The sequence below is a fragment of the Bos taurus genome, chromosome 4 (genome assembly GCF_002263795.3).
Source record: "Bos taurus isolate L1 Dominette 01449 registration number 42190680 breed Hereford chromosome 4, ARS-UCD2.0, whole genome shotgun sequence".
Classification (NCBI taxonomy): Eukaryota; Metazoa; Chordata; class Mammalia; order Artiodactyla; family Bovidae; genus Bos; species Bos taurus.
In genome coordinates, this window is record NC_037331.1 from 9,568,702 (window position 1) to 9,585,777 (window position 17,076).

Here is a 17,076-nt window from a genome sequence, read left to right on the forward strand (position 1 = left end):
GGATGCATCTCCTTGTCCCTACGTCCTCAAAGGATCTGTGCCCTCCCTCTTTTTCTATGTGTACCCCGGACCTCAGATCGTCCCCCGCCCATCCTCTGAGACGTGGAAAGCCACGGGTTCATCCGTTCTGGAGAGCTCGAGAGTCTGGAGCGGGTGGATGGATGAAAGCGTTCTGGAGGGCTGTGATGGGTGGGGATAATAGCTCCAGTGAACCTTTATTTTTGCAGCTTCTGCCACCACACAAAAACGGGCCGCTGCCCTGGACCTCCATTCCTCTCCTCTCCTGTGTATATAAGCTGTTTTCTGTGTGTGACTGAGTCGCAGGAAATTGGAATTAGAGCTGTAATGAAGAATCTCCGGAGGAGGTTTGGAGAATTAGTCTCACAAGCTGTATTCACACGAAGTGGCATATTGAACAATCTTAAATTGAAATGAAGACCCATTCCAGGGGAGATTTACTAGTAGGTCTGAGAAATCAGTATGAAAAACGGAAGTCTCATTTTTTCAAATGTGTTTTGGTTACCTTTTGATAATTTTAGTGTTTTGGATTTACATTTAATTCTTACAGTGTGTGTGATGTGAAAACCTTTGTACTGGAAGGTTTTGCTTTCTTAGTAAAGGAAAAAAGTAGCTAAAGTGATTTTTGATCATGTCATATTATATTTGTCAAGATATTATTTGAAATCCTTAATTCCACAGAGATCTTTTTGAATTCGGTTTGGCTCAGCCACCTACAGATGTTACTCACCATTGTGCCTGTCACCTTCCTGTTTCTTAGTTTAAAGAAAAAAAAGAATTCACCGTAAAAACCATCAACGTGTATTTCCAGATTTTGAACTAAGCATTTTTTTCTTCGTTAAAATTTGGTTTGCTTTTTTTAAATTGCCACTGCAGAACTTTCCAGAAATTACCCTTAAGAATAACTGTAACGCTGTCAGTGTCTGGTGACTTAGGTGCCTTCATGTAGTTTATACTTTTAAAGGCATTGTAGAAAGCAAAAGAGAATTTAAGAATGATTTTCCTCTGTGTATTGCAGGCTCTCTGTTACTCTTCTTTAAATTATTCTCTTATGTAGACTGGTAGCTTTGGTGTGTGGGTGTTTTTTTTTTTCCCTAAAAACAAAAAACATCATTTTGTTCAGAAAGGTAAATGTATTTAACAGTAATTTTTTTTTGTTTTCAAAACCTCCCAGCAGTTGATTTGAGACTATTATTTGATTTGTAACTGCACACTGTTCACAGATTTTAGTTTGAAGTAGGCTTAAGAGATGTAGCTCCAGCTGTCTCTCTGGAAATGTACTTTCCTGGCATGTTTCAGAAGCCAAGCACCGCACAGAGTCAAATGTATTACTAAGGGTGTGGTTTTTACGTTTAGTAAAATGGGAAATAACTTGAAGAAAATCTTTAAAAAAAAAAGTGTATTGACCTCTACTACCTCTGGACTTAGAGTGGAGAAGATAGGGCTGTATCTCCACATTATGCTTTTTCCCTCGTCCATTGCACTGGGAATTTTGAGTTTTCAATATGAAAGTGTTCCCGAACCATGCTGCCTGTGCCATAAGTGTGGGCTGTAACAGGTGGCTGCTGAGACATGGGAGAGAAATTTTGTTTGCTACTCTTTTATACTCCCGTAGGAGCACTACCCACTTTTGAGAGAGTTTGGGTTTTTTTGTTTCCTTCTCTGGGGTGTGCATTTGAACTTGTGAAAGTGAAATATGTGTATTTACAACTTACTTGTAGGTAAAAGCTTAAACTAATTTTCATATATAAATAGATGGAAGAACCATGATTTAAGTTTATCTGATTCTCCTCCAATGGAAGTTAGGAAAGATTCCTCAGTGTTTTGGGTACTTTTCCCCATTTGGGGATGCACAGTTAATTAGATGAAATTTTAAAATATTTCTAATATTGAACTTTATATATGACACATTTGCCAAAACAGATTTGAGAGTGACTTCGTCATTATTAAAAAGACCAGTCTGAGAGGAGTTTCTGTGCATGGTCTTAAAATGTGTAGGTATTTTGTTTTCTTTCTCAAAGTGTGATTTACTCGGACAATAGTATTGGTAATTTGGGGATTCTTTATTTTTCAGACAACCTCAGATTACCTGTTTTTTTTTTTTTTTTTTTTTCAGATAACTAACTTTCATATTAACTTCATTTCAGTAACCTTTATTAAATGCCTACTCTGTGTACCAGGCTGTGTGTTAGATTCAGGGACTTCAAGGATGAGTAAATTAAGATTCCTTTCCTTGTTGAATTTGCCATTGTGTATATTTGACTGTGATTTTATCCATATGCCTTTACAGACATCTCTAATACGTTTTTAAGTCACTTGACCATATTTCAGGATTGTTTGACTTCCTTTCTATGAGAATTAACACAGTAAAGGCCATTTATTGAATGTTTAATTCACACTTACCACCATGTATTTTGTTATTACATTCTTATTACTTTCCTAAGAAGTATTTTGTCTCCATTTAAAAACCACACAGATTCTGGTTTATAGTAATGCTGAATATTGTTTTATTTGTTATACGCTAGAAAAGATTTGACATTAAGATTTCCCATTAAGGAAAAAGACTTGTAATATAGTTGAAAGTGAAAGTTGCTCAGTGATGTCCGACTCTTTGCGACCCCATGGACTATATAGCCCATGAAATTCTCCAGGCCAGAATACTGGAGTGGGTAGCTTTTCCCTTCTCCAGGGGATCTTCCCAACCCAGGGATCGAACCCATGTCTCCTGCATTGCAGGCAGATTCTTTACCAGCTGAGCCACAAGGGAAGTCCTTGTTATATAGTTATGTATAAACTTGTTATATAGCTATAACTGTTTAATTTTTTTTCCTGTAGGTAAAACAATTTTTAAAGTTGAAGTAAAGTTGATTTACAACGTGTTAATTACTGCTGTATAACCATTTGATTCAGTTACAAATATATATACATTCTTTTAAAAATACTCTTTTCCATTATGGTTTATCATAGAATATTTAATGTAGTTCTCTGTGATGTACAGTAGGATCTTGCTGCTTACCTATTTAGGTAAAAACTTGTATCTGCTACCCCCAGCCTCCTGCTGCATCCCTCTGTCAGTCCCCTCCCTGTGGCAACCACCAGTCTCTTCTCTCTGTGTTTCTGTTTCATAGATAGGTTCATTTGTGTCATATTTTGGATTCCACATACGAGTGATACCGTGTGGTATTTGTCTTTCTGTTTCTTGTTTACTTCACTAAGTATGATAATCTCTAGTTGCATCAGATCAGATCAGTCGCTCAGTCGTGTCCGACTCTTCGCGACCCCATGAATCGCAGCACGCCAGGCCTCCCTGTCCATCACCAACTCCCGGAGTTCACTCAGACTCACGTCCATCGAGTCAGTGATGCCATCCAGCCATCTCATCCTCTGTCGTCCCCTTCTCCTCCTGCCCCCAATCCCTCCCAGCATCAGAGTCTTTTCCAATGAGTCAACTCTTCGCATGAGGTGGCCAAAGTACTGGAGATTCAGCTTTAGCATCATTCCTTCCAAAAAAATCCCAGGGCTGATCTCCTTCAGAATGGACTGGTTGAATCTCCTTGCAGTCCAAGGGATTCTCAAGAGTCTTCTCCAACACCACAGTTCAAAAGCATCAGTTCTTCGGCGCTCAGCCTTCTTCATAGTCCAACTCTCACATCCATACATGACCACAGGAAAAACCATAGCCTTGACTAGATGGACCTTTGTTGGCAAAGTAATGTCTCTGCTTTTGAATATGCTATCTAGGTTGGTCATAACTTTCCTTCCAAGGAGTAAGCATCTTTTAATTTCATGGCTTCAGTCACTATCTGTAGTGATTTTGGAGCCCAGAAAAATAAAGTCTGACACTGTTTCCACTGTTTCCCCATCTATTTCCCATGAAGTGGTGGGACCGGATGCCATGATCTTCGTTTTCTGAATGTTGAGCTTTAAGCCAACGTTTTCACTCTCCACTTTCACTTTCATCAAGAGGCTTTTTAGTTCCTCTTCACTTTCTGCCATAAGGGTGGTGTCATCTGAAGTTATTGATATTTCTCCCGGCAATCTTGATTCCAGCTTGTGTTTCTTCCAGTCCAGCGTTTCTCATGATGTACTCTGCATATAAGTTAAATAAACAGGGTGACAATATACAGCCTTGACGAACTGCTTTTCCTATTTGGAACCAGTCTGTTGTTCCATGTCCAGTTCTAACTGTTGCTTCCTGACCTGCATACAGATTTCTCAAGAGGCAGATCAGGTGTTCTGGTATTCTCATCTCTTTCAGAATTTTCCACAGTTGCATCATATTGCTGCAGATGGCATTTTTTCATTCTTGTTTTTTATATAGCTGAGTAGCATTCCATTGTATATATGTACCACATCTTTATTCATCAATCAGTGGACATTTAGGTTGCTTCCGTGTCTTGGCTGTTGTAAATTGTGCTGCTTTGAACATGGGGGTGGTACATGTATCTTTTTGAATTATAGATTTGTCCAGATACATGCCCAAGAGTGGGATTGCTGGATCCATATGGTAATTCTGTTTTTAGTTTTCTAAGGATCCTCCGTACATTTTCCACAGTGGCTGCAACAACTTACATTCCCACCAGTAGTGTAGGAGGGTTCCCTTTTCTCCACACCTCCTATAGCATTTGTTATTTGTAGACTTTTTGGTGGTGGCCATTCTTACTGGTGTGAGGTGGTAACTCACTGTAGTTTTGATTTGTATTTCCCTAATAATTAGAGGTGTTGAGCATCTTTTTGTGTGCCTATTGACCATCTGTATTTCTTCTTTGGAGAAATGTCTATTTAGATCTTCTGCCCAGTTTTGGATTGGGCTGTTTGTTTTGTTTTTGACTTGTAAGAGCTATTTGTATTTTTTGAAAATTAAGCCCTTGTCAGTTGCATCATTTTGCAAATATTTTCTCCTATTCTGTAGGTTGTCTTTTCATTATTTTCTTTTTTTTATGGTTTCTTTTACTTTGCAAAAACTTGCAAGTTTAATTGGGTTCCATTTGTTTATTTTTGTTTTTAATTTCTGTTGCCTTTGGAGGCTGACCAAAGAAGACATTGATATGATTTATGTCAGAATATTTTGCCTATGTTCTCTTCTAGGAGTTTTATGGTGTCGTGTCTAATGTTTAAGTCTTTAAGCCATTTTGAATTTATTTTTGCATATGATGAGAGGATGTGTTCTTTTTACATGTGGCTGTCCAGCTTTCCTTGACATCACTTGTTGAAGAGTTGTCTTTTTCTCATTGTATATTCTTGCCTCTTTTGTCGAAGATTAATGACTGTAGATGTGTGGGTTTATTTCTGGGCTCTTTGTTCTGTTCCATGAATCCGTATGTCTGTTTTTGTGCCAATACCATGCTGTTTTGATTACTGTAGCTTTGTAGTATTGTTGCAAGCTTGAGAGGCTGATGCCTCTTGCTTTGTTCTTTTTCTTCAGGATTGCTTTGGCAATTCTGGGCCGAATTTCATGGTTCTGTATGAATTTTAGGATTTATACATTTTAGTTCTGTGGAAAATGTCATGGGTAATTTAATAAGGATCACATTAAACCTGTAGATTGCTTTGGGTGGTATGGCCATTTTAACAATATTAATTCTTCCAATCCAAGAACATGGGATATCTTTCTATTTCTTTGACTCATCTACAGTTTCCTTTATTAATGTTTTATAGTTCTCAGTGTATAAGTCTTTTACCCCTTGGTCAGGTCAGGTTAATAATACTTTGAATGAAAGATTCTAATTTCATAAGGTGTTAGTATCTTTTATTTACTGAAACAGATGAATTGTATAGTATCAAAATGTAGTTTTCAGTTGTTTAAACCTTTGAAAAGACAGTTCTGAAGTTCTGTATGGTTACCTGTAACATAGATTTTCAGGCATATGTAACTTTTTTTTTTTTTTCTAGTTAATCAGTGGGACCAAGAGCCTAGAAAATGTACTAAAAATATTTGTATTCTCCATGAAGGAGAGAGTATTGAGCAATATAAAATCTATTCAGCTTTTAAACATTTTGAGTTTAATTTTAACAGTTCTTTGATGCCTTGAAGAGTTTTGGTTTCTGCAATGAAAATGTATTCCTTCTGATTTAGAAATGATCTTAACTCATCTATTGGAAGGATATATGCTGTATCAGCACTTTGATATAGTTCAATCTAATTATTTTTCAGACCCTCTTAGACTTTTTAAAAGATGATCAACCAGTGTCAGGTCTTTAGACCAAGTTTCATTTGTATTCTGTTTTTTGGGGTTTTGTGGGTTTTTTTCCCTTTTTTTTTTTTTTAAAACCCAAAACTGTCAACAGTTAGCCATTCTTTAGACTAAGGCCTTTTGCTTCTGATTATATATTCTTGTTTTTAGGAATGTAGAGCATATAATCTTCCAAGTTCCTAAGAAAGATAATCCTTGATATTTTTCAAACATCGGTTTAATATATATGTATATATTTTAGCTTGACATAGAATTCAGTGTGGTAGAATTCTTGGTACTTAGATCACTGTATTTTCTGATCGGAATAATACTGGGGGTAGAATTTGTATTTAAGATATAACTGACAAAACCATTAATGTGTTAGGTACTGGGACCACACAGATGAATAAAGTCAGAATTCCACCTATTTAAAATCCACGAGGAGATAAGAAAGTTCACTTAAAAACCCTGAAATGTGACTTCCCTGGTGGTTCAGTGGTTAAGAGTCTGCCTGTTAATGCAGGGGACATGGGTTCAATCCCTGGTCCAGGAAGATCCCACATGCCACAGGCAACCAAGCCCAAGCTCCACAATAAAAGAAGCTGCTGCAGTGAGAAGCCCGCATCCCACAGCTAGAGAACAGCCCCCACTCGCTGCAACTAAAAAACCCGCACAGCAACGGAGACCCAGCACAGCCAAAATAAATACAATTCAAAAGCAGAGACATTGAGATGCCTTTATGCCAAATGCATAAAAACATTGCCCTCCTATTCATGTTTCCCCTCTGGGTATTGGAAAGGAAAGTATGTAAATATACATATTAAGGCAGCATTTTCATTCTGTCTCCTAGCTTCAGACAATAGCTGCTTATCATTTGCTGTAACACCAGATGTTCTATATCACATATTGATAATAACATTAAAAAAAAACTTTTGAAATCATTTCAGGTTTAACAGAAAAGATGCCAGAACAGTACAAAGAACTCCTATATCTCCTTCATTCGGATTTCACCATTGTTTATATTTTACTGTATTTCTTCCACTGCCTGTTCTATTTCTTTATATGTATGTTACATACATGTTTGTGTATGTGTGTATAAATGCATACATATATACCCATCATCACAGGCTTTTTTTTTTGAAACTTTTAGAGCAAGCTATAGACATGGTATTCCATCGCCCATAAATACTACAGTGTCTATTTCTCAAAAACAAAGCACTGTCTTATGTAACCCTACAAATCAGAAAATAGGCATTGATACAACAACCCTACCAACCTGTTCATATTTCATTGACTCTCCCAACAATATCTGTTTCTTTTCTGGTCTAGGATCGTATCCATGAATACATGTTAAATTTAGTTGTCATGTTTTTACAGACTTGTTCAGCTTCCTTTTCCCCCTGTCTTTCATGTCTTTGACAGTTTTAGGAAGTACAGACCCTCCGTTCTTTAGGATGACCCTTAACCTAGGCCCGTGTGCTATTTTCTCGTGACTCCAATCAAGTCTGACATTCCTGGCAGGAATACCACTGAAGTGCACTGTGCCATTCCCGGTGCCTTGCATGCGCAGGCATATGATGTCAAATCGCGCTGCTGCTGGTGATACACACCTTGGTGTCCTTTTGCATTTGATCAGTGTATGTGTGAAGAGGTATTCCAAAATTACACATCTTGAGTCTCTTCAAACCTCTACTCACTAGCCTTGGTGTGGGTATTAGTGATGACTCCCACCTGAATTAATTGCTTGTATATTTTTCTGTTTCTGTTAGTCCTTTTACGTGTATTAGTTGGTATTTTAAGGTAGAACTTTGCTTTCTCCTCTGTTTATGAGTTTATTAAATCAGTAAGGACTCATGGGTTTTGATTTTAGCGTGCTGTGATTTGTTACTTATTCTTTATTTTGCTGTCTCAGTTGTCCCTGGTTTAGCCAGTGGGCGCCCTTTCAAGCTGGCTCCCGTGCCAACTTATCATGCGCTGTCTCATTCATTGTGCACTTCTGGCACATGCTGTTTGTTCCTGATTCGTATTGTACTTTGCCTGGCCTAGCCCTGAAATCAGCCATTTCTCCAAGGAGCCTTATTTGGTATTTTTATGTAGAAGATGGGTTTTAAAAACAAAAGTTTAGAGACTTAGTTTGCTCATTGCCGCTGGGGTGTCATTGCTTATAGGAACTAGGAAATGTGTGAGTATGGTTTATATACATGTATTTATATATATAATACACTCATATACATCCATCATTGTTTCTATACCTGTGTACATATGTTATAAAACCAGGAGTTTGTTTATATACTTCCAATTCCAATCCGGTATCCCAGGGTTCTTTTAGTCTTTGCCCTTTCCATGTTTATAATGCCTTCTCTGGTGGTAAGAAGCTTGGCTTCACATTAACCTCATTATATTCATTATTTGTCCAGTTGTTTTGTTTCCATTTTCTCTGTCATGCAGACCATCATGTCCGTATATCTCTCCCTGCCACACCCTGCATCATTGACTGCTGAGCCTATTGGCCTGTGGATCCACAGGCCCTCACTGGGCCCACAGCGCTGTGCAGCTCCCTGTCTGCATACAACACCCTGTTATCCTCACCTCCGGGCCACACCTGTGTTGGCCTTCCTGACATGCCCTCAGTGCTCTGTGTTCTCGGCCAGCGTACTGACTACTTTACATAGCTCAATATTTCATTAGTTAATTTATAAGCATATTTCCAAGATTTACAAACATACATATATGTGATGAAATATATAACTATGTGATATTACTGTTATAGAACTACAGATTTATGAACATGGTGTGTATGTATATAGTACACACACATACCCCTACCTACCGGTGATAGAATGATTAATGACCATAAAGTTCTCCCATACTAATATGTATTCCTCTTTGATACAAGGCCTTGCTGCTGCTCCTATCTATTTCTCCACCTCTTGAATCTTGGTTAGCCTTATGATTTGCTTTGGCTAATGAATATGATGGATATGATGTGTTCTGGGGTTTAGTCTTTAAGAAGACTTCAAAGAATGCTTTCCCACAGCTGCCGTGAAAGGAAGCCAGTCTAGCTTACAGCAAGAGAACCAAGACACCCCAGTCAGCACCAACCAGCTATCTTGGGCGTACTAACCTCGCTGACAGTTGAGCTGAATGCACCTGCAGAGGAACCAGAGGTGAAAAAAGCAAAGAGATGGCCCAGCCAACCTATAGAGTTGTGAGAAATGACGTTGCTTAGAGGCAGCAAGCTTGAAGTGGTTAGTTTTGTAGTAGTAGATATCTGAAGCCATATCTGTTTTCATTTTGGACATCTGTGTTGTGTCTAGTCTTGTATTACAAACAATATTGTGACAAGTATCTTGTACATAATGTATACTGCTTAATTTTGACAAATAATGCCAGGTTATTTTCCAGAAATGTTGACACAGTTCTTACTGCCATCATTACAATCTGAGAGTGACTATTTACCTCAGAAACTCACTATCACTGATGTTTTTCTTTGAATATAAAATCAGCTTTAAAAAGTTTCTTAAGGCGCTTAATTCTGCATTTTCCTAACTACTTGTGAAGCTGAGCATCTTTTCAATTGTTGGTCCTTTTGATTTTTCAGGTCTTTGAATTGCTTGTTCGTAACTGTACTTATTTTTTCCTGTTGAATTTTTTCCTTATTGAGTTGTTGGTTGCCTTTGATACATTTTGGATATAATTCTTTAGCTTTGTTTGCCAGTATGTTTTGTCAGTCTGTCTTCTGTTTTTTGTCTTAGTTTATGCAATCACTGGCCACACATTTTCTTTTGGTCTTTCACATTATTATTTATGTCTATCTTTTCCCCTGTGGCTTCCAGTATTCTAGTCTAGTCTCTATACTGTTCTGAGTATACAAATTTTTTTCTGAATTTTCTTCTGATCTTGTATTGTCTTTCCTGTCAATCAGAAATCATCTTCAGTTGCTCTAGAAATCAGAAAGAGTGGTAGAAACAAACTGGGGGATGGGCCTTTTCCTTAAGTACGGCCATCCTTCTGTATCTGCAGGGATTACTTCCAGGGCCCCAGGCAGAAATCTGCGGATGTTTTAAGTCCCTTACAATCAGCCCACCATGTCTGCTGGTTTCTTATCCATGGATATGGAGGGCCACTGTAAGAGAAGTTAGAGGGAAGCCTAGGGCTGGTTCCAGTGGTGGTTCCATTGGCCTGTCAGGGATGCAGGCTCACTTGCCATTCTTTTCAGTCGTCCGTAACAGGTGCTTGTCACCTTTCGGTCCTAGGATGGCATTCCAGTTTGAGCAGCAGCTTCTGTTTCTTCTTCTATCAACCATGGCTCTGCTTCTTTTAGGATCAAATCCAGTTTGATGACTATAACCTCTGGGGTTGGGACCAAGACAAAACAGGTCCCCCATTAGTAATAAGTACTCATGAAATAGTTTTTCTGTTCTTTGAAAAAAATTAATGCTGATTTTGCTTTCTGTGTCATAGTAAATGTGGGCAGAATAAGGCCCCAGAATCTTTTTCTTTAATCTATCAGTCAGCCAGCTGTTTTTGTCCCCAGTTATTAATAAGTAAACAGGGAAATAAGCATGATGGTATTTTCAAATTGGAAACTGTTGTTGAGAACACAGGACTTTATCACTATGCTCAATAATGTGCCAGAACTTAACGGTGGGTGTAAAACTGAATGTGTGATCCTGTCCTCAAGTTTACCACTTAATTAGGGAAGCAGGTTAAGCACTTTATTATAGTATTAGATGGTGGGTGGAGTGTATTACCAGGTTAGGGAGGCAGGACACCTAATTGGTAGTGGAGGCTTGGAGAACCATGATCAGGGACCTTGATAGAGAAAACGGCTTCTAAACTGAGACCTGGATGCCCAGTAGAAGTTAGCCTGCTGAGGAGGGGTTTATAGGGGCATGGCAAGAGCATTGCTGTAGCTTGAGTGGTCTAGAGGTAGGTCTGAGTTATGAGATAGACTATGGTGAGATCGATTCTGGTATTGGCAGGAACTTTGCTTTAACAGCTTAAGGGCTAGAAGCCTTGGAAGGTTTTTAAGTGGAATTGGACAAAAGCAGATCTGTCTTAAGCTAGTTGGCTTAAGGGGATGCTTTGGGGGCTGAAATCTGGAAGCAAGGGCACCTATTAGGTGGGACATTCATCTGATATATTAAAATCTGTCCCATATTAGTTCAGTAAATGTTTATTGAACACCTAATTGAATATAATGTAGGAGAATACAGAAATAATATTAAACATAGTTTCTATTTTCAAGAATTCTGTATTTTAAAATAACTAAAGACTTGATAATCAACAGTATGAGGCAGTATGCTAACGTTATGGCTTCTATTCTGTCAAACGAGGGCAAGTACAGATAAGAATTAAAACTTGAATCCATAGAGAACTAGAACAAATAATCCTAACACTTATATGGAACTGCAAACGACCCAGAATTGCCAAAGTAATCCTGAGAAGAAAGAACAAAGTTGGAGCTAAGACCCTCCCAGATTTCAGTCTACACTGTATAGCTACAGTAATCAAAGCAGAATGATCCTAGCACAAAAACACACAGATTAATGGAACATAAGAGCCCAGAAGTAAAGCCCTGTACTTATAGTCAAACAACAAACAATCTGATCAGAAAGTGGGCAGAAGACTTGAGTAGATATTTTTATAAAGACACACAGATGGCCAACAGGTGTATGAAAAGATGCTCAGCATTGCTGACTATTAGAGAAATGCAAATCACACTGCTTGGAATGGCTTATCTTGAAAAAGTCTACAAATGACAAATGTTGGATACGAAGTGGAGAAAAGGGAATCCCTGTTCCTCAAAAAACTATAAGTAGAACTATCATATGATCCAGCAATTCCACTCCTGGGGATATATCCAGAAAAAAAAAACAAAAACACTAATTTGAAAAGATACGTGCACCCCGGTGTTCATAGCAGCAGTATTTATAATAGCTAAGACACGGAAGCAAGCTCAGGTGCCATCAACAGACAAATGGCTTAAGGTGTAGTGTGGATGTATCTCTATATGTATACATATATACATACAATGGAATGTTGCTCAGACATAAAAATATAGTATTGCCAACATGCATGGACCTAGAGGATATGCTTAGTGAAATACGTTAAACAGAGAAAGACAAATATTATATGACATCATTCATATGTGGAATCTAAAACATAATATAAATAAATTATATGCAAAAGACAAACAGACAGAAAACAAACTTATGGTTGCCAGAGGGGGAAGTGGAGGTGGGGAGGGGTAAATCAGAGGTATGGCATTGACAGGTAAAAACCACCGTGTAAAAATAGGGGATCTTCCAGGTGGCGCTAGTGGTAAAGAACACACCTGCCAATGTAAGAGATGTGGGTTCGATCCTGGTTCAGGAAGATCCCCTGGAGGAGGAAATGGCAACCCACTCCAGTATTCTTGCCTGGAGAATCCCATGGACAGAGGAGCCTGGTTGGCTGCAGTGGATAGGGTCATAAAGAGTCAGGCACAACTGAAGCAACTTACCTCGCATGCATGTGAAAAATAGGATTAGCAGGGAAGATTTACTGTGTATAGCACTGGGAATTACATCTATTATCTTATAGTAACCTATAATGGAATACAATCTGCAAAAATATTGAATACACCTGAAATTAAGTGTCATAAATCAACTACAATTTTAAAAAACTTAAAAACACTTGAATAGATCTTCGAACACACGCACGCGCGCGCACGCACACACACACACACACTCTTAAATCCTAAAGATCTTTGTGACTCCAAAGTCCGTATACCAGGCTGTCTTCAGTACACTATATCCCCTTCCTTATTTAATTATCAGTATGTTGCTTATAAATTTCTGAATCCTTGTGAAATAAGATGAGAGTACAATTAAAATTGCTTTCAATTTGGGATACAGAGTATCAGAGGAGCTCCTTTCTTTAGGCAGCCTCTGTGCTAGGTGGAGTATAACCAGGAGGATAAATGTTGGTCAGAAAAACTACCACATTACCTGAATGAAACAGTTACTGTAAAGTCTTGAGATTCCTTTCTGGGAAACTTAGTATTTTTTAAAATAATTAATTTGTTTTAATTGGAGGGTATTTACTTTACAATATTGTGATGGCTTTTGCCATACATCAACATGAATTGGCCACAAGTATACATGTGTCCCCCGTCCTGTGTCCCCCTCCCGCCTCCCTTCCCACCTCATCCCTCTGGGTTGTCCCAGAGCACCAGCTTTGGGTGCCCTGCAGAGGCCAAGCATTGCATGCCATTTCACTAGGTAGCTGAATAGCATTCTTACTAATGTTAGGGATCTTTTCCCCCCATAGTTAATGTATAGATGAAAGAATGAGAAAAGGGCACACTCTGTTGCCAATAAATAAAGTGATGGATTTTGGTGTTATATTTATTTTTATTTCCAGAAACCAGGTATAAAGATGATTCTTTCAATCTTTCTAACACCTTTCTTTATTTAAATCTAATATACTAGCTATTTTAAATCAGGCCAGATAAAGTTAACTGAAGGTAATAATTTTATCTTTTAGTGTCTAAGGATGTGCTTGTCATGTGATTTCTCCACACATTTATTTTTCTCATCCGTAAATTGATGCCTTTGGAGAAATAATCTTCTGAAGGAATTTTCTTGCTGTGAAATGTGACGACGCAGCATCCACAGAATTACTTTAAAAGTTCAAATATAATATTCTGATTGGAAAGACATTGCCTGTTCTATAGAATAGTGAGGACTAGAAAGGAAGGGTAAAGGTTGGGCTGGTAACTTGGTATCATAGAATGTAAAAAAGCAAGGAAACTTGGAGAGAGGGGTACCTCTGATTTTTTCATTGAACCATTCCAAAATTCTGAATGTGGATTAAATGCTAGTTACATAAGGCAGTCAAAAGTGAAACATAATAAGGTTTCTATGTTCAAGATTTTATGGTCTAGTAGCCTTTTTCAACAGACATTCCTTGAGAGAATTGAGCCTTAATGTTCAAAGTTTAGCATGTATCAGTCACTGGGAGAGCTTGAGTGTAGATTGCTGGGCCCCACCCCCAAAGTTTCTGATTTAGTAAGTCCGGGGAAGAACCTGAGAGTTTGCACTTCCAGCAAGTTCCCAGGTGCTGCTGGTGTCTCTGACATCTATTGTAGAGAATTAACTTATTTCTCTCATGCTTCTGGGATGGTACTATTTGTATACAAGCATTGGGAGAATTTTAAAAAACAGTTCTGCATTGAAAATCATTTTCTGTGTTCAGAGTTCTTTAGATGAGGAGCCCTGACAGGAGAGATAATAAAATGAATGAAAAATTTTGCTACAATTTAGATTTTAATGCAGTATTTAAAATTCCATAACTTTTTGCTATGATGCTAAGTTTTAAAAATTCAGGATATAAATGTGTGTGTATCACAGTGATCTAAAAGCAGTTCTCCCAAAACTAAAGAAAGTCTACAATGAAATAGCTTAAAATGAATGAAATTAGCTGTAATTCCAATCTTATTTCATAAAAGAAGGTAAACATAGAATTGTACATATGTAAGATTAGCAGTCAGGTACAGGGTGGATAGGAGCGAGAAAAAAATGGTTCCGATCCATTTACATAGGAGTGTCTCTCATTCCCCTGCTACCTAGAGTATCATTGTAAAGTGACCTCTCTTCATATGGAATTTCCTGCCCTTAAATCCAGGCAGTGGCAGTCACAAATCAATCACCTGTTTAATGTAACATGTAGCTAAACTGTCTCCATGATGCCTCTCACCACCTGCCTTTTCCTTATTCACACTCTTTACTCCTTGGTGTCGTTTGTTTACACTACTTTTCCTTAATTGGACTTTAGGCGTCTCATTTTTGTATGCTATTTAACTCATTTATTTTCCACACTTTATTGTGATCGAGACAGTCAAAGGCTTTGGTATAGTCAATAAAGCAGAAATAGATGTTTTTCTGGAACTCTCTTGCTTTTTTGATGATCCAGCGGATGTTGGCAATTTGATCTCTGGTTCCTCTGCCTTTTCTAAAACCAGCTTGAACATCAGGAAGTTCACGGTTCACGTATTGCTGAAGCCTGGCTTGGAGAATTTTGAGCATTACTTTACTAGCGTGTGAGATGAGTGCAATTGTGCAGTAGTTTGAGCATTCTTTGGCATTGCCTTTCTTTGGGATTGGAATGAAAGAAATGGGAACACCAGACCACCTGACCTGCCTCTTGAGAAACCTATATGCAGGTCAGAAAGCAACAGTTAGAACTGGACATGGAACAACAGATTGGTTCCAAATAGGAAAAGGAGTCCGTCAAGGCTGTATACTGTCACCCTGCTTATTTAACTTATATGCAGAGTACATTATGAGAAAAGCTGGGCTGGAAGAAGCACAAGCTGGGATCAAGATTGCCAGGAGAAATATCAGTAACCTCAGATATGCAGATGACACCACCCTTATGGCAGAAAGTGAGGAAGAATTGAAGAGCCTCTTGATTAAAGTGAAAGAAGAGAGCGAAAAAGTTGGCTTAAAGCTCAACATTCAGAAAACAAAGATCATGGCATCTGGTCCCATCACTTCATGGGAAACAGTGGAAACAGTGTCAGACTTCATTTTTGGGGGCTCCAAAATCACTACAGATAGTGACTGCAGCCATGAAATTAAAAGATGCTTACTCCTTGGAAGGAAAGTTATGACCAACCTAGATAGCATATTGAAAAGCAGAGACATTACTTTGCCAGCAAAAGTCCGTCTAGACAAGGCTATGGTTTTTCCAGTGGTCATGTATGGATGTGAGAGTTGGACTGTGAAGAAAGCTGAGCACCGAAGAATTGATTTGAACTGTGGTGTTGGAGAAGACTCTTGAGAGTCCCTTGGACTGCAAGGAGATCCAACCAGTCCATTCTGAAGGAGATCAGCCCTGGGATTTCTTTGGAAGAACTGATGCTAAAGCTGAATCTCCAGTACTTTGGCCACCTCATGCGAAGAGTTGACTCATTGGAAAAGACCCTGATGCTGGGAGGGATTGGGGGCAGGAGGAGAAGGGGACGACAGAGGATGAGATGGCTGGATGGCATCACCGACTTGATGGACATGGGTTTGAGTGAACTCTGGGAGTTGGTGATGGATAGGGAGGCCTGGCATGCTGCGATTCATGGGGTCGCAAAGAGTCAGACACGACTGAGTGACTGAACTGAACTGTACTGTAACGCATTTAAGTAACTTATAATTGAATAGAATAGATAGGAAGGAAATCTCAGCATTTTAAAATTGGAAAAATGTGTGGAAAGCATCAGCGGGCTTATATTTTAATGTTAAATTGTTTATACAAAAAAGAAGTACAACTTGTATTTTGTCAGTTTCTAAATGGTAGCTCCAGTCCTCTCCTCAGCTTCAGACTTATGTATCCTTTTGCCTACCTGGCATTAATAGGTTTCTTGAGTGTACCATTCAGATATAGGCAGATCTCCTTCCTTTCCAGTCACCTCACTGCTTGCAGTCTTCCTCTCAGTAATAACCACTTTCTTCCCGGTGTTCAAACCAAGAACCCTGAAGTCATTCTTGTCTTTTCCTTCTCTCTCATCTGTACTTCCAATCTGTCAGCAAATTCTGTCTCTTCTTACTTTTAGAATAAATCCAGAGTCTGATTGAGTATTCACTACCTTTGCTGCTAACTCTCCAGTCCAAGCTGTCATCATCTTTTAATTGGATTATTGCAGCCGCTTTCTGGATAGTCTCCCTGCTTCTAGCCTTGGCACCACCCCCATTAGTCTTCTTAGACAGTCAGCTAGGGTGATCTTGTTAAAGCAATCAGGTCATTTCATTCCTTTCCCCCAAACCCTCTAGTGCCTTCCCTTTTCATCCAAAATAAAAGCCTGAGGGTTTATGATGACCCTTCAAGACCCTAGACAGTGTGCCTG

The 17,076-nt window shown here is 38.6% G+C and overlaps 1 protein-coding gene across 2 annotated transcripts in view; it reads left to right on the plus strand.

Moving 5' to 3' along the window:
* Positions 1–17,076, plus strand: part of ANKIB1 (ankyrin repeat and IBR domain containing 1) — a 157,915-nt gene that overhangs the window by 790 nt on the left and 140,049 nt on the right. The gene's annotated exons all lie outside the window — the stretch shown is intronic.